Below are 24,381 nucleotides of genomic sequence, written 5' to 3'. Positions count from 1 at the left end.
AAACTCCACTGCTAGCATTCCCATTACCCATAATTCTGCAGGAACACTGGGAACTGAAAAAACCCAGGTGGTAAATATGATCCTGTAAGCTTGAAACTGAGAAAGAGCTTTCCTTCCAAGCTTGAAGTGGCAGGTTAAAAGAATTTCCTTTCCCAAAAGCAAATATGAAGTTGTCAGAGAGATACTATGAGCAGTTTTATTACCCATCTGCTCTACAGTAATGTACCCACTGACAACCTGATCGCTCTATGCAAAGACAGGATAAAGGCTAATACTGTATGAGCTCAAAAAGCAGGACTGATTTTGGTATTACCTCTGCCCTCCAGTGTAAGTCCACTGATCCTATGGACTTATTTGTTGTTTTACTGGCATGAAATCACACTCTTAATCCTGAATTTGAACAAAGAAATATATTCCACCGTAAGGGGAAAGCAGGGGCATGGTGGGAAGTGAAGAGGAAGAACACTTAGTGCATGCAGTTCACAAAATAATCCCCAATGTGTATTCATATTAAAGTATGACTTGCCAGGTTGCAGAAGAGGGAATCCACTTCTGAGGGTAAAGGAAAGATTTGTCTTTTAATTGTTTCTCCTGTTAGGCATTTCACATACTTGGAAAGCAGAAAAGTTTTAGGTAGAATTTGTATACATACCTGCACAGCACGCTTCTGCTTATTTTGATCCTTAAGATGTTTTCAAAAGCTTTAAGTTATGATTTTGAATTTTCAGGCATTTCTGCCAACACTAAAGAGCTATTCACCAACTTTATAAGAAATCCGCTGCAGTTGCTTTGTAGGAGAACAGTGCACTACTTCATTCAGACTTAATGAGTTGAATAACTTAGTATCTAATTGGACTTTAGATCACGGCTTGTGTTGTTAATACAGGGCTAAAACTGAAGGTGGCCAGATGGTGTATTGGGTTTGCATGGCAAGGTTTTGGTAGAAGTGGGGCTACAGGGTTGGCTTCTTTAGGAACCTGGTAGAAGCTACTCCTGGGGCTGATAGAGCCAGTGCCAACCAGTGCCAGGATGGACCCACTGCTGGCCAAGGCCAAGCCTATCAGTTACGGTGATAGCACCTATATGTTAAAGAAGGAGTAAGAGAGAGTGGGAAACCTGCTCAACTGCAGTAGAAAAGAAGGGGAAGAAATATGTGAGATAAGCAGCCATGCAGTCAGCAAAATCAGTGTGGAAGGTGGGAGAAGGTGCTTCAGGTGCTGGAGCAGAGATTTCCCTATAGTCTGTTATGCAGACCATGGTTAGGCAAGCTGTACCCTGCAGCCCATGGAGGTCCATGTGGAGTAGAGATCTCCACCTGCAGCCCATGAAGGACCCCATGCTGGAGCAGGGTAATACCTGAAGAAGGCTGTGACCTCATGGGAAGCCCATGCTGGAGCAGGCTCCTGGCAGGACCTGTGACCCCATGGAGAGAAGAGCCCCATAGAACAGGTTTGCTGCAGGACCTGTGGAAAGCACCCACAGTGGAGCAGTTCCTGATGAACTTCAGCCCATGGGAGGGACACATGTTGGAGAAGTTCATGGAGGACTGTTTCCTGTGGGAAAGACCTCACACTGGGGCAGGAAAAGTGTGAGAAGTCCTTCCCTGAGGAGACAGCAGAGACAACATGATGAACTGACCACAACCCCCATTTCCTGTCCACCAGGCACTATCTGGGGGGAGGGGGTAGAGAATTAGAGAGTGAAGTTGATGCCAGGAAGAAGGAAGGGGTGAAGTGAAGGTGTTTTTAAGATTTGTTTTTATTTCCTGTTATCCAACTCTGATTTGATCGGTGATAAATTACACTCATTTCCCCAAGGTCAGTTCTGTTCCGTCCATGACTGTAACTGGTTGAGTGATCTCTCCCTGTTCTTATCCCAGCCCATGACCCCTTCATTCTGTTTTCTCTCCCCTGACCAGTTGAGGAGAGGGAGTGATAGAGCAGCTTTGATGGCCACCAGGCATCCAGCCAGGGTCAACTCACCACAGATACAATAGCAGTTAAGACTATTTTAATACTCAGTATGGTACATGAGGTCATATTTTAATTCCTATTAAGTAAACTTCATTTGGTGACAGGAAATTGTAAGCACCTCTCTGTGAAGGTACCTGTTTAGCACTCCCCTCCCTATGCTAATTTGTGATACAACACCAATTAATAATGAGATTAGAGTACTTAAAGTGAAAAAAATACTCCTGTAAAGATACTTCCAGCAGATAAAACTATACAAGCATTTAATTTTCTCTTAATTTCCAATCTGTTAACCTGTGGTACAAGTTGGTTTTCTTTCCATGTTACCATTCTGGAAACGAAACAGAATGGCTAGATGATCTGTAGGTATTACAGGCAGCTTTAAGGCACATTGATATACTTTGGGGCTGTATAAGGATCTCAAAAAAGTGTCTCAAAGAAAATAAGAAAAGTAGCGAGGAGGAAAGACCAAACCATGACCCTGCATAGTAGTGTGCAATACAGAAGATTAAGAGGTAAATTCAAAAGTGGTGCCAGTTTGTACTGAAAAAGAATACAAGGAAAACTATTGAAGGCCTATATTCTGCAGTGATGAAGCATGTGCCTATTTCAAAGCATGTGACTCCCTCTTATCCAAAAAAAATATAAAACTTCATCTAGACATGCTCTTGAGTTTTTCATTAGACTGAAGTCTCACTTTAGAATTTTGGCTAAACCCTAAAATATTTCCTTTGCCTGTTCCCAGAGCACTCACCATGCCATTTTTTTAAACACTTGCTAAACTGCAAGTGCCCTTGTGTTGTGCAGTCCATGCAGTGCAATTTAAGAGGGGATATAAGGGGAGCAGACATGACTTGAACTATGTTTGAAAGGCTGATCCAGATTTGACTGATGCCTTACCTTGCAAAACCTTATAATCTGCTGGACAGAATATTGTAGGTGCTCATCTGCCTTGAGCATTAGATTTTGTATTGTACTACTTTATATCTGGAGTCTAGTGATTTATTCATAGGAGGAAGCTATCAAATGTTAACCATTTCAAGGAAAAATAAAGTATGCAAGTAGGGCAAACATTTGGAACAGCAATCCTGATGAGTGAACACTCAACTGCATGCTCTTTAATCCTGATTAAATAGTGCAACACACTTGTGTGATGGCAAAAATTTGAAATACTTTAGCACACTGCCAGTGGTTTTTGTGCTTTATGAACTGTACCACAGGTACTATGTGCAATCTAAAATGTTTGTGAAGCCTTAAGATTTAGGATACCTAGATCTAGTTATACTAAAAGTGAAATGTGGTCAAGGTGGGAACATTCCTTTTGCCTTTAGACAGTAAGAATTCAGTCAGATACAGTCTACTTGAAATAAAAGAAAAAACTACTGGTGCATAGTAAGCAGGCTTGAATTTTTTGCACTTTTTCTTCCTTTTTCTAATATTCCATACATATTTTAAGGTGCTTGTCGCTTCCAACATCACAGAAAGTTATTATGCAGATACTTGATCTACCCTGAAAGGAATTCAGCATTTCAAGAAAACCATTAAATTATGCACAATGTTAGCCTATGACCATCTATTCTTATCTCTATTACAGCTGCTGCCTATCTTTTATTTCTGCTCCCATTTCGCTTCTTTTTTTCTCCACTGCTTAGTTGTGTCCTTATTAAAATTCAATAGCAAGACCTGTGGGGGAAGTATCAGGTCCTCCATTGATACAATTCTATGATCTGTGAGAATGGCAGTGAAAATAAGTTTGAATAAGAAAAGTACTGATGATTTTGTACATGTATCATATTCCTGTTAAATATTTCACTTAATGATTGGGAAAAAATATTTTCTTTCTAAATCTACTTGGAACATGTAGAAGAAAAATGTTTGATCTTCAGATTTTCAAGTTCATCCAGCAGGTTTTCATCTGGGAGACAGTTGTTCCTGAAAGATACAACAGATTTAAAAAAGAGATGGCTTATTTTAGTTCCTTAAATCATTTTTGCTCATCCTGATCTGAATATGAGCTTTCCCCAAGTGCACAGACTTATGTGTGTGCTTGGTAGGTCTCCTTCTAATGAATCTGCTTCAGACCTGAAGTGTTTTTTTGTCAAAGCTTTTGTGGATCTTGTCATTTCACTAATCAGCAAAACCCAGAAAGATATTTGAAACTTTTCACACAGCTCAACTGGTGACAGTATTACTGTATTCCAGAAAAAATGTGGTGCTGTTCAGAATGGTGTGTCTTAGCAAGTAGTAACCCAGCTCATCTTCATTGTGAGGATGATATAAAGGCAGATATTTAAAGGAAGTTTTTAGGTTTGCCTAAATATTTTAAATTGGCAGGTAATGGACTTGTGCGATTACCAGGAAATTCAGTGGTTTATAAGCTAGAAATACAAGGAATGGGGTTTCTCTCTGAACTTGAATACTTCGCCATGATTTATTGGGAAATGTGGAAAGATTCTTTTCTACTTCAGCATGGACACGTGGGAGACATATTGTTCTGGGTTCAGCAGTAGCAGTCATTTTTCTCCTTCTTAGTGGCTGGTGCAGTGCTGTTTTTTTGACTCTCAGCATGGGAACAGCACTGATGACACCAATGTTTTTAGTTGCTGCTCAGTAATGTTTAGTCTGACCAAGGACTTTCTGAGTCTCATGCTCTGCCAGGGAGGAGGGGAAGCTGGGAGGAAGCAGAGACAGGACACCTGACCCAAACTAGCCAAAGGGGTATTCCATACCACAGCATGTCAGTCTCATTATATAAAGTGGGGGCATTTACCCTGAAGGATTAAATCACTGCTCAGTTGTGCTGCGTGTCGGTCGGCAGGTCGTGAGCGGTTATATTCTCTTCCCTTGCTATTTCTTTTATCATTATTATCATTGGTGATAGCAGTAATGGGTTTGCGTTATGCCTTAGTTACTGGACTGTTCTTATCTCAACCTGTGGGAGTTACATTCTTTCAGTTCTCATCCCCATCCCTCCACAGGTAGGAGGTAGGAAGGGGGGGAGAGTGAGAGAGCAGCTGCATGGTTCTGAGTTACTGACTGGACTTAAACCACGATATATATGCAGGTATCTTTGTGATTTCTTTGGCAAGGATAGGTCCAAGTTACATTACGGAAGCATTTGGGAGCTTATTTGGAGTTTTGGAAAATTAAAATCCCATTATTGTGCTCTTCCTCTGCCATAATGCAGCATTTGCCTCTTGAATGGTAGGATTTACTCAATTTTTGTCACCTTCCCAGGGAAAATAAAGTATGTCTGTATTTTAGTTTGTGAACTACACACGTGATGTGTAACAACATGTTCTTTCATCACCTAGGAGCTCTTTATCCATCTTTTGACCTTATAACCTATGTTTAGGGGTACTGCTGAGCCTAGTCAATGACAAGGGAACCACAATAGCATGTTTATCAGTGACTAATACTCTCCCATGTAGCTAAGCTGGGCAATTGAGCATTTGAAAAGGCACGCCTGGTGTAGTTCAGCCGCAGAGCCTTTGTGTAAAAACAGAAATATCTAAAAGGTCAGCTAAAGAGTCCAGTGGTCTGAGAAGCCCCATGGACAGGCAAGCTTTATAGACAACAGCTACTCCCCATACACATCACTTGGGTGTTACTTGCAGAGTTATTTGTTTAGACAAATTAATAAGGACCTGATACAATGGATGCTGAGAGCAGCTGAGCTGGTACTTGTGTTTGGGTATGTTGCATTTTACAGGATCAGACCTGACAGCAGGAGCATTTTCATTTTAAAATAAAGCTGTATTTCTTTTAATCTTTAAGACTCTACCAGGAGCTGTACTGTATATTCTCTTTAGATTCAAAAATCTGGCTTCCATTAGTGAGTATATGAACTTTAACTTTATTAAACATAATGTATTAGTGGGAAGGGGAATGTAGTTTATACAATAAACATATGCCTGTGGGACTGTGAAGAAGTAAATTGTGAAAATAGCTCCAACATGTTAAGGTTGCATAAAAATCTCACAAAAGCAAAGTTAATGCTGACAATGTATATTGTAGTAAGCTAATAGTACCTTTACTGTAGACATCTGGAGCTGAAGGATGCTCTTGGGATCACCACGGAATATGGTGCAGGGAATTTGTTGACATGTTAGATGTCAGCATTCACAAGTTTTATGGACTGTAACAAAATGGTGTTTCCTGATCTAAATATAGGCTAGGTCTTTGCTTAGTGATGTAGCATTTGATAAGCCTGTTGTTCTGGAGAGGGAGACAATTTGTCAGGTCATGGAGGGAGATGGGATTTGCCCATATGTACTGAGGAAGATAACTCTCTTTCAGAATATGCCTGGTATCACATAAAGTGTTAAATGTTAGCTTAAAATCATCTGCACTAGTCTCAGAATTCAGTCAATATTCTTAAGCAGTTGTTAAATTACAGAGAAATTCCAATAGTATTGCATTCTGTATCAAATATCAAATGAAAGCAGCATCATTAGTGACACACTAATGAATACCACATGAATTAATAATAATCGCTACTTTTTGAAGTCTCCCTGTCTTCCGTCTGCCTCTTAAATCTCTTCAAATAATTAATTGCTTAATGCTTTTCACCTTTGACAGACAGAAATAAAATGCAGATTAAAAATACCTGCGTTGGTAGTGGGCAGAGCAAAGTAGCAAGATTGCTTACTGCCAGTCTGGAGGGGTGAAGTGTTTTGCCAGGCTGAGCTACCTTGCCCAGGTAGTAACGCACAGGTAAAGGTGGCTGATGCTCTATTATTCATTTTAGTCAAAAATTCACCCAGACCTATAGATGTATTTTGCAGATTTTCCTCCTTGACAGAGTTGAATCAATACTTTTGACATCTCCAGTCCTCTCTTTCTAACGCTGCTGCAGTACAGTTGGCAGCAGTAACTTTCCCCTGTAGCTCATCTGTATCCGTAGGTGACAAGGCAGCAGAGCCTCACCTACTTATGCTGGGATGAGTTGTGCTGTCAGAGGTCATTTTTAGGGTCACCTCTCTGTTGAGAACTGCCCTGACATCACCTTGGTTGTTAAGTCACCGACAAATTGCAAGAAGCTCCAGTCCCATGGACCTGGGATAAATATGAATCACATAAATAGGAATTGCAGCCTTATGTAAATGCAAATGCCCTAATGTAACATTGTTTATTCAGGAAACTGCCTGGCCCTGATGATTTTAATATCATTTTTATTGTTTTTTATTTATAGACACTGAGAAACTCAGTTGCTTGGAGACCTTCATCTTTTATCTGCGCTCAGAGTCAGGTAAGGTCAATTATTTGAACACGGTTGTAGTGACCAGAGATTACATGAGAAACACATTCATTTTTAATCAGTTTGAAAGCCTCATTACAGTGCTAGATGCAAGACTGTTGTTTTTATAGATGTTATAACTGGCAATACCAATGTATATTCTGCTGCTTAGGCTGTGTGTAAGTTTTGTAGCCTGATTTATTATTTCATAGACATTTAAAAAAAAAACTTTAGGGTAAAGTGTGTGTGAGAGAGAGAAAGCACAGTTGCTCTGTGATTTGGGGTAAAGGAAAGCACAAATGTCTGTGAAACACTGCTAAATGCAGCTCGCAGCATTCAGCAGAATTTAATCCTTGTCCGACGTTTTCACTTCCTCAACCTTTAAAATGTCATAGGGAATGGTATCCTACTTTATTCTAAATGCTTTTTAAATGCATGTTTTCAAGCTAAAGTTACTGGAGGAGTTCTGTTCTTGAAATTACATTACCCTGTGTGCATAGAGAAAAACAAAGGGTAACCGGAATTTGTTGTGCCAGAGTGTAAGCTGCTAGACTTTCATATATGTAAAACTCTGGGAAAGACACTACAGTTTAAAAAAGAAGAAAAAAAGAAAGAAAAAGGTTCTTCTCTGTACTGCGGTGCCAGTGATCACAACCAATTCCTTGCAGAAAATTCCCCAGGCAAATTGTTTCTCGCAGGTACAATTATGCTAGACAGAAGGATCTGCAGGAGCCAGTTCCCAACCTAGAGAGCCTGTAGTCTCCTAAAGTCAAGACCATGGCAGTAACAGCTCCAGCTCTAGCACTGTCAGGCTGTACCTGCCTGCAGGATTTCAGCCTTCTCTAATGTTGTGAGGTGCACAGCAACTGGGGAGAAGCATATATATTAGTGGCAAAGAAACTGCAGGTGGGAAAAGGCAGTGGTGGAGGAGCAAAGGGGCTTGCAGCAGTACTAGTGACCCTGGTGGCACCAGCAGTGCCTGGGAGCCAGTCACTGCCTGGCTGCTCAGCCCCATCCCCATGCCATTGTGCTAGATGACGTTTTGGCACAGGGACTGTGAGTAGGAAGCAGAGCTGATAGCAAGTCCTGCAGAGGAAGTAAATTGAAAACAAAAGAAGAGTTGACTGGAAGGGAAAGAGAAAGGGAAATGTGATCTAAAAAACATGAAGAGCAGAAACAGGAAAGAAAAGCAAGGACAAAAAAAAGGGGGAAGAAAAAAAAAGGAGGGCAAGTAAACTAGAAGCAGAGCAATAACAACATAAAGGATAAGCTCAGAAGTGTTTTGCACTGGTAGTACAAAACAAAAATTCCACCAGGAAAGGAGGGCAAGAGGCAAGATTTCACTGTGCCTGCAAGCATCTTGCAGAGATGAATTTTCTGTATGCCTCCATACTCTCTATCTAAGTGCAGTAAGAATACTTTGGGGCTTGTTGGGTATGAAATGTATTTATGATGTTCTGCTCTCAAATAAATGTTCAATTTTGTTCAAAAATAATTTTATTTACCCAGGGCATGTGCTTATACTGCCAAAGCTGAATGTCACTGCTATCTGCTAGAAACACTTTGTTCTGGGTAATAGCCCAATGCCTTTAAAATTCAGTGTATTATGCTTTAGTTAAAAATAATGTGTAATATAACTGTATTTCACAATGAGTAAGTGCATTAATTATGAGACAAATCACACTATATATTGTTTGCTGCTCACTTCCCTTTGAATTTTAATGAATTATAACTTGCTTGAAAATAAAGGATATTTTTAATGCATCCAGCAATGGTGAAGTAGACTAATTGCAGGTAAAATATTTTTATTGAAGTCTGAATGACTACACTTGTCATTAGTTCTCAGAAGTATGGTATACTTATTTGAGTTATATACCTTAATATGTATAAACTAATTATATATTTGTGGCATTCCTAATTAACTAAAAAAACCCAACCAAATCCAAGTAAGAATTTATTCAAACCCAGTTGTCCTGAAGGTAAAGCTCCACCAGACCTAAATGAAAACTATATTCATTCTGCATTTTAATGCAGAAATAGTCTGTTCTCCTTAAAGCTTTTGCAAAACAGAATATACAGCATTAGAAACTAAGTACTAGTTAGAAAGGCAGGGAGAAAGCAGGAAATGAAAAACAAATGCTAATTCAGTGCAGCACTAACTCAGATAAAGGTTGGCTTCTGTGGTAGGCTGGCTTTCAGGCTTTCTCCCAGATAAGCTGGCTGGCTTTAGGCTTCCACTGGCCCTAAAGTTAAAATGCAGACCCTCTTCTGAGCCATCCTTTCCTCATCAGTAGAGAAAAGCTGCAGGCTCTATAAAGTTCTGTGGCACTTTGTTTTCCTGATTCAATAAAAGTCATATAACCTCTTTACCTTTAGCCTCCTGACGACAGAGGCACCAAGCAATCCCCTTCCCTGCTACCATGAACAAGAACTTCAGAAATGATGGAAGCTGACTTTGTCTGCCTGGCACAACCATAAGCCCATTTAATAGCTACCAGAAATTATGGAAGCTGCCTTTGCCTGCCTAGTACAAACATAAGCTCATTTAATGCTACAGGAAGGAGTCCCTAGTTCCTCTTCAAGGACACCATTTATAGTCTGATAAAGTTTGCCTTCTGAGTTAGAAAACTGAGGCACAGTTGTTCTGTGCCTTCTAATGTTCCCTGAAGCAACAGGAATTACAGCCCAAAAGACATCAAAATGAATTGTGCCACCCCAGCCCTAGCAGATGCCTAGACTGACCTTGTGGTGAGATCTCACTGGCAATTCGGATGTCACCTGAAGACAGAAAGGCTGTGCCATGTTGTTTCTGACCTATGACAGGGAAAAAAATTCAGAGGCAGTCATCTTAAGTTTTAATTTTGATTATATAAGCCTCAGCAATGTTCACTTAAACTTAGCTGTTTAAGCACTTATACCTGCTTGTAAATTCATTTGCTGGAATATTAATGGAAAGGGAGCACAAAGGATACAATTAGTGTAAGTTATTTTCAAAATTCAAATTTCAAAATCAGGCCTCATGTTGTTTTTCTCCAGTAGTCACCAGTTCTAATTAGGATGCAGTATGACATGTCCTGTTTTCACATTTCATATTCTGCATATTTCAAGTAGCAAATCTAGACTCTTGAGATGATGGCTGGCAACTCAAAAGAAAGAAAAACACAAACAACTTGGAGAAAAAAAAAAGAATATAACAAAAATAATCTTGAAAATATTCTAAGGCTAAGTCAATTCAGAAATGAGTTCAAAATATGGAGTGTGAATGTCAGTTTTCCATAATACAGATGGAATTAATGCAAGCAGAATATTGACTACAGGTTAAGCTCACCTTATCGATGAAGCCAAATTTTTCCAATCACCTTCTGAGGGATCCATCATATGGTTCCTGTCTATTCTGAAAAAAATGTGTCCATCATTAACAAGGTTCCATTTTGCACTCTAACAGAGTCTGAAAACAGTTTTTCATCAGCTCAGTTCCTAAAGAATCTTAGCTACTGTGGTTTTGACATGTCTTCATTTATATAATTTTTTGAGAGTTTAATATCAGTTTCTTATACATTATTGAGAAAAAAATCATTTAATAAATAATTAATAGCATTATACTGAGGACAAAATTAAAAAGGCGCAGTGGACTCTGCAAGAAAATATAAAATTGTATATCAGAACATAGATAACCTAAAGAGTAAAACAAGTATCTTCTATTAAGAATTTGCAGTACAAATTCCAAAGCATATATCTATAATTGGAATAAAAATAATGAAGCTAATGTGGTATTCAGATCTTACTCTGTTCTTACAATTAACTGGTTGATGTAACACACATTTAAAAGATAGTATTTCCATTTGGCAGCACGCAGCTGCTGGTGGAAGGAACATTGCCAAACAGTGAGTTTGTGGTTATATAGAATGGAAATTGAATTCTTTTGGTTTTAGATGGGTCATAACAGTTAGAACAAAGCATGTGTTTTCCAGACTGCTAGAGTTGGCAGTTACAGCACAAAACAGTACAAGTCCTATAACCAGAACTAAACAGGGCTGAATAATCCTTGTCTCAGTTATGGCAGTTTTCATCAGAAGATGCCATACCAGTATGTCAGGAAAGAGTAGTCATTCAACTGCCTGAAGGTTAAATTCAGCCCAAAAGCTCATTTGACATATAATCAAAACCCAGAAATGGAAAAAATAAACAAATAAAAAACTTCCAACGTTTTTTCACTTACATCTGAAGCAATAGATCAATGTGCCTTAAATAGCTTAAGTTCAAGTTAAGTCTGTCTCAAACAGGCATGAAAAACGATAGCATTTCAATAACACAGAAGCTCCAATTATGCCTCTGTAACTGATAATCTTTAATACTGTAATCTGCAAGTATAGAAATTGTTTGTGTTTAATTTTTACCAAATGAAATAACAGCATAGAGCTTGATTATTAGCACTTAACTTCAGAAGACATCAAGAGCTTCAGTGATAGTAAGTGTATTATCAAGGCTAACTGCTCATTTCATTAGCTTCTTCTCAAATTTGTGCAATTCTTATCCAATAGAATAGTGATACTGCTTTTTTCAATCTAATTTATTGATAATTTAATAGATTGACTGAGGAATTACATTTTTCCCAGAAGAGAAAGTGTCATGGTTTGAGCATGTTTTGAGGTTGTTTTTGTTCAAGGTTTTTTCCAGCCAGGTGGAGGAGGGGAGTCCGGGAGGAAGGAGAGACAGGACACCTGACCCAGGCTAGCCAATGAGGTATTCCATACCATAGCACGTGATGCCCAGGATGCATACTGGGAGAGAGAGAGCTGGAGGGGTAGAGCTGAGGAGGAAAATGGAGGAAGGAGCACGTGGTGCTTGGCCAGGCAGGGTGGAGTGAGTTATGGGTCGGTGGCTGGTGGGGTGTTGTATTCTTTTCGCTTGTTATTGGCTGTATTATTATTATTGTGTTATGCCTTAGCTATTAAACCGTTCTTATCTCAATCTGTGGGGGCTACATTCCTTGGATTCTCCTTCCTAACTCTCCAGGAGTTGGGGGACTTGGTTTAAACCACGACATTTGTGGCGCCCAACGTGGGGCGCGAGGGTTTGAGATAAGAACAGATCTGAGCAGATTTATGGTCTCTTGTCACAATGCTGATTTATTGGCTCTTAGAGGTTTTTCTCTGGATCTCGCTGTTTCAGGATTTTGCCGGGTACTTTGTGTATGGATTGGATGTGTTTGTGTTTGTTGATCATGGGGCTTGGGTTGAAGCTTTTGTTTCACTGTACTTTGTTTCGGAGGCTTGTAATACGGTGGGGCTCCGGCAGCAGGGGGGATGGACGTGGACTTGGACTTGTACCAGGCCGTCCCGCTGCTCTTCGCCGTCCTTGTCCTTATCCTCGTCTGTGTGAGGCTGCGTGAAGCCAGGAAGGAGCGGCCCCGGGAGCTGCCGGCAGCTGAGGCTGCCAGGGAGAGCGGCACAGGGAGCCAAACGGCTGTGGCAGAGCAGCGGGAACAGGCGGGGGAGGAGCGGAGCAGGGCGGTAGCTGAGCAGCGGGATCAGGCAGCGGGGGAGGTGAGTCCCGCAGCCGTTCCCGACCCTCCGACGGCCGAGAGTGTCCCCCGGAAGTCGCCCGCCAACCCCCAGCAGGATGCAGGAGACCACGCAGCACTTCCCAGCAAGGCAGTGGAGGAACCGAGTCCTGCCGCCGTTCCGAACCCCACAGCAGCCAAGAATATTCCCCGGAAGTCACCCGCCGAGCCCCAGCAGGATACAGGAGACCACACAGCATTTCTCAGCAAGGCAGAGAAGGAAGATCCTGACTCAGGAGAAGAGAAGCTGGTGGTGGGAGAACTGGCAAGCAGGGCAGCTACATCAGCCCTGATCCCAAAAGTTAAGCAGAGTCAGGTTTGGGTCTTGTTTAGGGTTAGACAAGGATATAGGAGCACCAGGAGACTGTTCCCAAGGCTGGACAGTCATGAGTGGCAGGACATGTGGGACAGTATGGCCAAGTATCTGATCCACTGGGCCCCTCCAGTGCTTTGGAAGCATTGGAAGTGGAAGGCAGCTGTATGGAGTCCCCGGCAGCAAGCTGTAGAACTGCTGAAGGGGACAATGAATGATTTTGAGCCTGGTGGGCCCAGATACTTCAGGCCATCATTCCAGAGATGCAACATAGAGATGTCTCATGATCGAGGGGTGGACTTAAGAGTGATGGTGTATTGAAAATGTGGGATCTGGGCATGATGTGAATGGTATGGAATAAGGGGTGGATAATGTCATGGGTTGAGAATGTTTTGAGGTTGTTTTTGTTCAAGGTTTTTTCCAGCCAGGTGGAGGAGGGGAGGCCGGGAGGAAGGAGAGACAGGACACCTGACCCAGGCTAGCCAATGGGGTATTCCATACCATAGCACGTGATGCCCAGGATGCATACTGGGAGAGAGAGAGCTGGAGGGGTGGAGCTCTAGAGGAAAATGGAGGAGGGAGCACGCGGTGCTTGGCCAGGCAGGGTGGAGTGAGTTATGGGTCGGTGGCTGGTGGGGTGTTGTATTCTTTTCGCTTGTTATTGGCTGTATTATTATCATTGTGTTATGTCTTAGCTATTAAACCGTTCTTATCTCAATCCGTGGGGGCTACATTCCTTGGATTTTCCTTCCTAACTCTCAGGGAGTTGGGGGACTTGGTTTAAACCACGACAGAAAGAAAAACAAAAAAGTTGGAAAATATTTAAGAATGGTGACATTAATAACAAACTGCAATTAGTTGTGCAATTATGAAGTATAGGAATTTCACTTTGCCATTGGAAGGATTAGTACCTGAAAACTGTCCTGGAGAATAAGACCCTTTGAGAAAGCAAGCACGCATTATTGAGCTGTATGGGCTAGGAAACTGGGGGAGAGTCTTCTCTCTGAGATTAAACTTATAACAACTTTCAAGTCTTGTTTTGCTTTTATCCCAGTGGCAACTCAGAAGTGTTAGTTATCATCAGAAAGTGTTTTCTCTGTGAAGTCCAGAACTCTTTCTAGAAATGCTCCTCCCCTGGAGAATGTTTGTCCCTTTCAGACTCCCCTGTTGTCACCAAGGATTCCTATGCATGTGCTAAACCTAAAGAGGTTCTAGTTCAGACTTTCTGTAGTATACTTTAAAAAAAAAATCAGGTTTAAATCTCATCCTGTAACAGAATATGCTATTAACATGACAAAAGCAAATGTCATGTATTGCAAAATTATGCTTCACTGTGATTATTTAGAAATACAATATGCATATAAGTGCATTTAAATTACAGTAAGCAAAACAGCACTTTATGAAAAGTTGGGTAGTGTTTGGTTTGGGGTGATTTTTCTTTTTAATGGACTGAACCACCCACTAAAAGATTTCTGGTTTCTTGGGTGATTCATTAATGCTTCTTTCATTTTCCAATTTCTACGGGACCATCTGGCCCATCTTTGTGGAAAACTGTAAATATATCTTACAATCTTTCTCAATTTAAAAGTAGCTGTGCAGCTGCTTTGCAGAAACTGTCAGCAACTGGTAAACTCCTCAGATTTGCCAGCCTTCATTAGTAATCCAATCAGGATGTAGTTTAAAATACTGCAAATCAGATTATGCTCCATTGGACAGGAATTGGAGTGACATGATGTGCTGGGTTATCTTATTTTGCATCTGTGATTGCCTTTAATCTGGGAGATGCATGCACTTCCTTTTGAAGGAAGGGCACTTAGACTGAGATTGCATGTATGTGGTCATATGTGTATGTTCCCCCCAGAACAGTACTGTTCAGGTTTTATCTGTCTCATTGAATCAAACTCAATGTCAGTCATTGGTAGCATGAGTTATATGCACTGTTGGCTCTGTTTTGGAGTTCCTGTTCTACCTGGTTTAGACTAATTACAACTGTAAATTTTTGTTTTCTGATTTGAGTGGATTTTAGAGCAGTCCTTTTCTCCCTATTATCTTCTGTACTATCAAAATCACATTTCTTCAACAGCTGGCACTGCTTGCTGGTAACAAGATAAAAATATGGAGGCAAGACAACAAGCGTGGCACTTGGCTTCATTAAACTATTACATTAGTACATAATTTCTGTAGCTGTGAGAATCTCTAGTACATACAATATTCAGGTAGGAATATTTATAAGAAGAACAGCACAATTAAAATTAATTTATGCATATAGAGAATCTTATGCATTAGAGATCAAGCTGTACAAGGACTTAGAAGGGTACAGAATTCTGTACCTATTTATAAGGGATCTTCTATTGCTCAAATGTATATGTGCATAAAAAAACCTGTCATTTTACACTGGACTGTACACTCTTTGGACCATTGCTTTTAGTAGAATTAAATTTTTCGATGTGACAACTCATGCAAGTCCTTACTGAAGGAGTAAACTTTACCCCATCTAGCCAAGTAGTGTTTCCTAGAGTACATTTCATTATGTTACACTCAAAACTAACTCTGAACTACATGCTTTATACAGGTGTCCTGAGTTACTCAGATATAATAAAAGAAACCTGAAACCTACTACTCAGCTGTAGAAATTTCATCATTTGTTAAAGGCTGAAAAGTCTGTTCATTTTTATCAGCTGGATGCAATCAGAATTTTGTTATAGAGCTTTTATCAACTGTACTTTATATGCCTCTAATTAGATGAGCCTTCGGGAACAGTTTTGAAACTATGAAGAGGACACAAAAACTTTATGTATAAAATTTTATGAGGCATTAATACTCTTCTTCTAGTTGAACCGAAGACTTTCTAGGTGTGAGATACAAAGGGAAATGTTGGCAGAATAATGCAATGTCAGAGAAGTTTGTCTAGTCCTTATTTTCAAGAGAAATTTAGACATGGATAATAGTGTGAAGATAGATTCTGGCAGGCAAGTCTACAAAGAATAGATAGAGGAAGATGAATTTCTAGACAATCATGTCTTTGGGATCTATTCAATTAACAGAGCAGAGGGAGAACATTTAGGTTACGGAGATGTGAGAGGCACAAACTATTTTAAGGGGTTGAAATCATTAAAATAACATTTTGCTTGTTTTGTCAAATGTATAATTGAATAGTAATAAAAATACTAAAAATAGATGCCTTAGTGGTATGAAAATGTTAAAGCTTAGTAACTTCTCTTTGAAAATACTATGATAACATATCTACTTTCTGACATGAAAGAAAATCACCTTACAATTCATTGTATAATGCATTCACACCCTCCAAGCAATATTTCTGGTTAGCTTTAGGGAGGAGTACTAGAAGTGACAAGTATCCATTATCAGATGTTTGGTAAGGGTAATTTTCCTTAATTAAATACATTGTTTATGGAGTCATTGGCACTCAGCTAGTGGAAAGTTTCAAGATAACTACTTTTCTCATAGGCAGTTGCATGAAATTATTTGAGTGTGTTTAGTTACTTTATTAAATTCAGAGAGCCCTGCTGATTCTGTTATTTCATGTATCTTTTTATTTTTGTCTACTGTCAGTGTGATCTGTGAAGTCTTTGGCTTTTCAACTAAATCCCCCAGTTCAGTTCATTCCAGGCATAGTTTGAAGACTCATCCTAGTGGATAATTACACTTTTCATGGCATTTTTATGAGCCTTTGCTTCATAGCTTGTGGATGTCTGTATTTCTCAAGTTTTATAGTCCATGAAATAAAGGGGTTGTGTTGCAATACTTTCAGCAGCTTATATGTATAACCTGAATTATAATTTTTAGGAACTGAGATTTTTAGATAAAGTGGCATCATTTTCTTCTTGCATTTGGGAGTCAGGAATGACTGTACTGAGGTGAATGGAGCTAGGCTAATAAAAAGCCTTTGAAAATTCTGTTGGCTCCTAAATATATTATGGCTCCCAATGGAATTGCCTCAGATCTCCATGAAATTAAGAAGGAACTAGGTATATCTTCATACAATTTTGTTGACTATGAGACAGCTAGACAGAGACTATTCAAGCAAATAAACAGTAATGTACAACACTTTCCACAATTCAAAAACTAATATGGGAAGTAGTGATTGTACCAATACACACTCAGCTATCACAAAAGTAAGCAAAAGGGAAATGAAAAATTGTACGTGAAGAAAAGAATGAAAAAAGGAGGAACACGCAATCCAGCTGTCATCTCCAAAAGATGATCACAGAATCACAGAATCCCAAGAGTTGAGAGGGACCTCGAAAGATCATCTAGTCCAACCCCCCTGCAAGAGCAGGGTAACCTAGAGTACATCACACAGGAACTTGTCCAGGCGGGCCTTGAATATCTCCAATGTAGGAGACTCCACAACCCCCCTGGGCAACATGTTCCAGTGCTCTGTCACTCTTACAGTAAAGAAGTTCTTCCTGATGTTAACGTGGAACCTCCTATGCTCCAGTTTACACCCATTGTCCCTTGTCCTACCACTGGATATCACTGAAAAAAGCCTAGCTCCATCATCCTGACACCCACCCTTTACATATTTGTAAACACTGATGTGGTCACCCCTCAGTCTCCTCTTTTCCAAGCTAAAGAGACCCAGCTCCCTCAGCCTCTCCTCATAAGGGAGATGTTCCACTCCCTTAATCATCTCTGTGGCTCTGCGCTGGACTCTTTCAAACAATTCCCTGTCCTTCTTGAACTGAGGGGCCCAGAACTGGATGCAATATTCCAGATGCGGCCTCACCAAGGCAGAGAAGAGGGGGAGGAGAACCTCTCTGGCCCTACTAACCACACCCTTTCTAATGCACCCTAGGATGCCATTTGCCTTCTTGACCACAAGGGCACATTGCTGGCTCATGGTCATCCTCCTGTCCACCAGGACCCCCAGGTCCCTTTCCCCTTCACTACTTTCCAGCAGGTCAACCCCCAACCTGTACTGGTACATGGGGTTGTTCTTCCCCAGATGCAAGACTCTACACTTGCCCTTGTTGAATTTCATCAAGTTTCTCCCCGCCCACCTCTCCAGCCTGTCCAGGTCTCGCTGAATGGCAACACAGCCTTCTGGTGTGTCAGCCACTCTTCCCAAAGGAAGAGCTGCTGCTAATTCTCAAGTGTGAGAAAACTGCTCACAGGTTCATGTGAAGACTGCTATCATTCTATCCTAGTCACTTTTAAATATTAGGCCTACTTTTGTTTAACTATTTAGTAAAGAGCAGTTACAAAATTTCGTTCCTAGTGGATTTGGTGATTGATCCTTTATTCAGATTGTCATAAAATATCCACCAAGATCTACCAGCGAGTTGGCTTTTTGATTGGTAATACTGATGATTTTATTAACAAAGTGCAAGAGAAAATGATATATTTATATTCAGAAACCCCATATTTTATATGTTATTAACTGATATTGCTATGGATAAAGCAATGGACGTGTTGGATACATAGGATATATTACACACCTCTGGCTTAGACTTCTTCTGTGATTTTACTGCCATAAATGATTGCATAGTAACCTAGGGTAAATAACAGAGATTTCATAATTTCTTCCCTTTTTCTCTTGTCGTATGTTCCTTGTTCTCTTCTCTCTTTCATTCCACCTACGTTAAGCAGTAGGAAAATGAGATTAAAAGATCAGTGACATGATGCTTATGCTTATACTTCCACACCACTTTCTATTCCAGTTGCTAACAAGTTTTATTCACAGATTAGGCATTATTTGTCTTAAGAGTTCTGTAGAGTACTAAAAGAAAAAAATACATATATGCAAAACACACGTGCTTGTATTTTCATGTATTTATAGAATTACATATAATTTATATAGCATTCAATTTTCAGCTAAACATTTATAGTTATATAAAAATCCTAGGACTTTTACTTGAAAAAAAGGAAGAAAGGTAAAGCTGATAAAATATGAAAAGTGTAACTCTCTTACACTGCTAAGAAAATGAAATACATGTTTCTGTTGCAGTCCAGAAGTTATTCTTAGAGAAAGTTCTCACCCAATAGAGAAATGTCTGTTCCAGGATTACTTTTAAAAGATTTACAGTAACTAATTAGTTCTGATTTGTTGCATTTTGTGGGCATTCATTGCTCTCATGTAAAAACCTCAATCCTTCTAGTACTTGATAAGAAGAATACTTAAATGCTTTGTCTTCTTAATGTTTTCAGTGGACCTTATGAGAAAATGTGCAGTATTTTGGCATCTCTTTCCCTAGTCCCAGCCGTGACCAAGAATTACAGAACATGAAAAGGAAAATATGGAAAACTTGCTTGAAATTAAAGTATTTTACTTCATAAATATTCAAATCAGCTATTGTTTTAAATGATTCCTCATCATTTTGCTTGTTAAATGAGATAAAACTAATAGAACAAGATTTGAGGTAGGCTGCATTTGAATGACTAAATAATCTGAAGCATTCTGGAGAAAAATTTGAGCTCTGTAACTTGACCATCAGTTCAGTTGAGGACCTGAAAGATTATATTTCAACATCACTGCACCTTTGATTGTGGATCATTTAAAAAGGGATGCAATCCCAGGTGTCTTCTAGTACTAAAAACTGTATCACAGAAAATTAAAATGACATATGTTGTATCATTTAGAGCTGCAAAGGTCTCGGATCATGTGTGAGAAATACAAGCATACTTGTTCAATGACTAAAAACATGTTGCTGGACAGAACACTGGCTTTGATGCTGATGTATAAATGGAGAAAACATTTTAGCTTTAGAATTTTGGACCTCCTGGGCTCTAACTTCTATGTTTTAATTTTCATTCTTTTTTTTTTGTTTTGTTTTTTGTTTGACTGAAGCAATAGATTTAAAACCAGGATCATAATGGGATTTTTTTTTCAGCCAGACTGTTGGTTTACTTTGGCTTTACTTTTGGATGGTTTACTTTGTATTCATAAATTGTATTTATGAGTGTATGTGACAAAACTACTTCTCTTTTTTTGTCTGTATTTTTAAAATAATACTTTAAAATTTAATCTAAAATCTACAGAAAACCTATAAATTATAAGTAAATCAAACAACTAAAATTAATTTAGTATTCAAGGTTGGTTTGAACTTGTGACTCTTTGAAAAAAATCTGTATCTAAACCACACACAACGGGACATGCATTGATTTTTCTATTTTCCATTTTACATAGTGGACATTGATTTGCATTCCTAATCAGGCCATTAATAACAGAGTGAAAGGAAGGGTAATAGTCATCCGGTGTATCTGTAATAAGTAGAAATATCAGTCATTAACTACTATGTCTGTAGTCACTTAGTACAAAATTGTCTATAGTTGCCACTTACTATATGCAGGGTAGAAGAGTACAACATAAAAGAGATTTCAGGGACATGTTTACTGGTTTTAATAAAAATATTTAGCTCAGATATTACTTATTACTTACTTATTACTTACTTATTACTTATTACTTACTTATTACTTCCCCCAGGAAGAGGAGAAACACAAAACTTATAAAGGAGAGATTTTTATTTAGAAGGTTCTCAATTGGAGGAAAGAGGACACAGTTTAAACATGCTGGAATTTCAATGATCAAGAGCATTGCAATTTTATTTGCTAGAGTAAGTAAGTGGGACCGCAAATGTGAATAAGAAAAAGAAGAAAATAGCAGGTCAGAACCTCTATCTACTCAGTGTAATTTAATATAAATTGTAACAGTAACACTACAGCTGGAGGGGAGGAAGAAACCACCTGAACAATATTTGAGCTTTGGGATTCTAGGAAGTTCCAGGGAGAATGAATTGGCAGATGGGAGCAAATGATATGAAAAGTTGTGTTGTCACTCAGTGACGATAACAGCATAGCTGGGAACATATTTCAGCTTTAGAAAACACAACTACTAATGATGGAAGTGTGGAGAACATCAACCTTAACATATTCAGATTCATAAAAACTCACACACATGTTACCAGTCTCCCTGTTCTGTGTCCACTCATATTTTCAAGCCACAAAAATAAGCCTAAGAGACACTAAAATGTAGCTTAAGCTGTAAGTAGCAGTTTTATAAAGACAGAATAATGGAGTTGCATATCTGTTTCCCATAAATATTAAATAGATAAAATGTTATATAGATTAAATTATAGATCTCCCCTAAAATAATGACGAACTTGTATAAACACTACAATTCCATTAATTTATCCAAGACCATTTTACCTGTGTTGGACATAGTACTGAACCTGGCTTGCTTTTAGTGCCACAAACTCCATCAGTCTCTTGCATAATTTCTTTCTAATTCATTATGGTTCCTTGACTAATATTATTCTGTGTTAGAAGAAAAAAACATTTTTCGTCTTTCCTGAAAAACTCTGTCAAGCTGCACTGGGAAAACAGTAACCTCCTTCCATGGTGAACAATGCTGCCATGTACTTCCCAATCTCTTCAGTCCCACCTTTTCCAGCTGGCTCAAGGGTTCCCTTTCATGTGCTCTCCTAAGTATTTGAAAACAAAGGAATGCTGTTTCTGATCAGAACTTGCCAATCCTTGATATCTTTGTGAGTTGCAATTCTCACAGTTATACAAGTATACTTTCTGGGGTTTTTTTGCATATCAGCTTCATCCAGTCATTGCATAGTTCCAGTCATTAAGCGCAGAAGATCATATAAGCTGTTTCCATAAAATTATAACCACAGCATTTAGTCTGTACTTTATTTACCTGTTGTTCAATTAGTTACCTATCTCTTTAAATGTTTGTCAAAACCACATCTAGACGTTGTTTGATATATCTGTAACCAGAAAGGTATATATTTTCTGTCACTCATAGACTTCTTTAGGACCCTTATGATGAAATGAACATAAGCAGACAATAAATTCCACTTCTTGTGTAAGATCTCCTCGACTCTATGGGACATTAATCTTTGCTTAAGGTCTAGATAAGTTAGTACCATTTTGCTTTTGAAATAAAAAATAAACCCGATGTGATTAAACAGTTGCCACCTTCAGATTCTTGAGAACAAGAAATAATAACTTAGCCTATTTTGTCAGATACCTGAGCTTTCTCTTCATTCCTCCTAGGCCTTCTCACAGTTTTAACAACTTCAGAGTATTTCAGTGTCAAGGACATTGCTGCTTCTGAAAACTGCACATCTGCCATTTTCAGAATATGTGTGGAGTTGTCTCCTGTCAGCTGCAGTACAAGTTCATTCATTTTGAAGTCATCAAAAGGGCCACCAAAAAATGGTTGTTTAAACTGAAGTACATATTTTCCACGCCTGCAAATATAAGTGAAGACCTTCTTTTCCCTGTCAGATCTGACAGTCACCACCAACTTGCCTGAGTCTCTCACCTATTATTCACCATCATTTCAAAACCGGTTTTATCAGGAATTATTTACAAGAGTGACAGCTTAAAGACATTTTGCATCTTAACAAAATGCTAGGTTGAAAATGAACCTGATAGGCAGTACCCAAAAATATCATTTGCCCCAGGGCTGTCATTTGTGCTACACTTCCTTTCTGGTCTTAACTCTGTAAGCTTGGCAAGACTACTGCAGTAAACATTGTGGAATATCCTGTGTCAACCCAGTTTCCTATTGTTTTCTGGTTAGCCAGTGATGAAGCTTGAAGATGTAAAGCAAGGGCAAGAGGGCTGATCCGTGTGACTGAAGAGCTTGTTTATTCCAGGAGAAATAGAGAAAACAAAGTCTGGTATCTTGTTGGAGTCAACCACCTGCTCCTGCTGACCAAGGATTTTGAAGTGTAGTTTTCTTCCTTATTTTATCAAAGCACAATGATCCTTCTTTGCCTTCAACCTTAGCACATCACACACTCTCCAACCACCACCTCCCCAAGATGTGATGCAGATGGTATTATCAGGAAAAGGTCCCTTTCTTTCCCTATGTCTGCTCCTAATTTCCCTTTTCAGGGAACATATTTTGTCTCTAGCCTTTCTTAATTCTCCTAAGATTGTTGGGTTCATTCTGATCAATAATTCCTCTCCGTGTGTCTCATGTTGGTTAAGCACAGTAAGCAAACCCATTTTTATACAGGATTGCTGCAGTAATTTGAGCAATGTTCTTCTCTCTGTTAACAGATTTTGAATGACTTATACGTTTGAATAACTGATGCAATTTACTGAGATGTGATCAGTATCTGCTAAAAAAAATAACTATCGTCTTCTGCATTTCTTTGGTACGTTTTCATCTTCTAGGAAATTGGTGAAGGATCACCTGTTTAGGGTGTATATGTAGACATGAAGCTTAATGCTACTTACACCCTAGAAAAAATTAAATCAAATTAATTTCATGTTTTCTTTCACATTTTAAAATAATACATGTTATGCTGCCATACATGCTTGGGAAAATAACTCACTCACGAGGCAAGCGTCCAGGTATAAATCAGTTTGACATATTCTGTATCCATGGTTAGGAATGGCATTGAAAAGAAGGTAACATAATTTTGAAGTTAAAGAATAATATAGGCCACAGCAACTGAGACAGTAATGAGTCAAAATTGCTATTCATTGTGCAAACTTGAATATGAAAGAAGCAATATCTGAGGGGAAAAAAAAGACAAAATCCAGCGTCAGTTCATATTTGCTCTTTGAAGTCTGATTGCATCCATGGAAAATGAATAAAAGAAACTGGGAGTGCTTTTTTTTGATTATTGGATTTTTCAGCTGTTGACAATTCCAGGTTTTTGTCTGTCAATACACGGCGTCAAGTGTACATTTAAATGTATTTAATTGGAGATTGGGAAGATTCCCTTTAATCTCTCTTAACTTAATTGCCAAGAGCAATGTTTCAACAGTGGAATGGTATGCATATTTCTGTTGAAATCAACAGCATAGAAAGAATAAAACCAAGGAGTCACCACTCTTCATATCCCAGGATGTTCTGTTTTCTTGGGGAAGCAGATTTGTCTGAGAATTGACATTGCTGTAGAAAAAACTTCAGTTTTACACAATCTTTAATACAAATTTTTTGAACTGCATGGTAGAGGAGTTGATATCTGATATTGAATACTTCCACAGCTCTAAAAGCTGGATAGGAAAAACAAACTGAATATATTTATTCAGATCACCAGTCTTTCATGGTAAAATAACCTTTCCTGTCCTGAATCTAGTGCCCTCTGATCATGTTCTATTAGACATAAGTTACATTGAAGGTTTAATGTACAGTCCAAGATATATTTATTTGATCCTTTTTCAGTTTTTGTACTCATAATGCTGGGCTGAGTCACATATACTTCCCCAGACTGTTCTAGCTGTCTCAGGAAGACATATATTTGCATTCCTTTGATTAACTCAGGAACAAACAGTTACACCGCCAGTTGATTCTCTTACCTGA

Source organism: Melopsittacus undulatus, chromosome 8 (genome assembly GCF_012275295.1).
Source record: "Melopsittacus undulatus isolate bMelUnd1 chromosome 8, bMelUnd1.mat.Z, whole genome shotgun sequence".
Taxonomy (NCBI): Eukaryota; Metazoa; Chordata; class Aves; order Psittaciformes; family Psittaculidae; genus Melopsittacus; species Melopsittacus undulatus.
Note: the sequence above shows the minus strand (reverse complement) of the source record.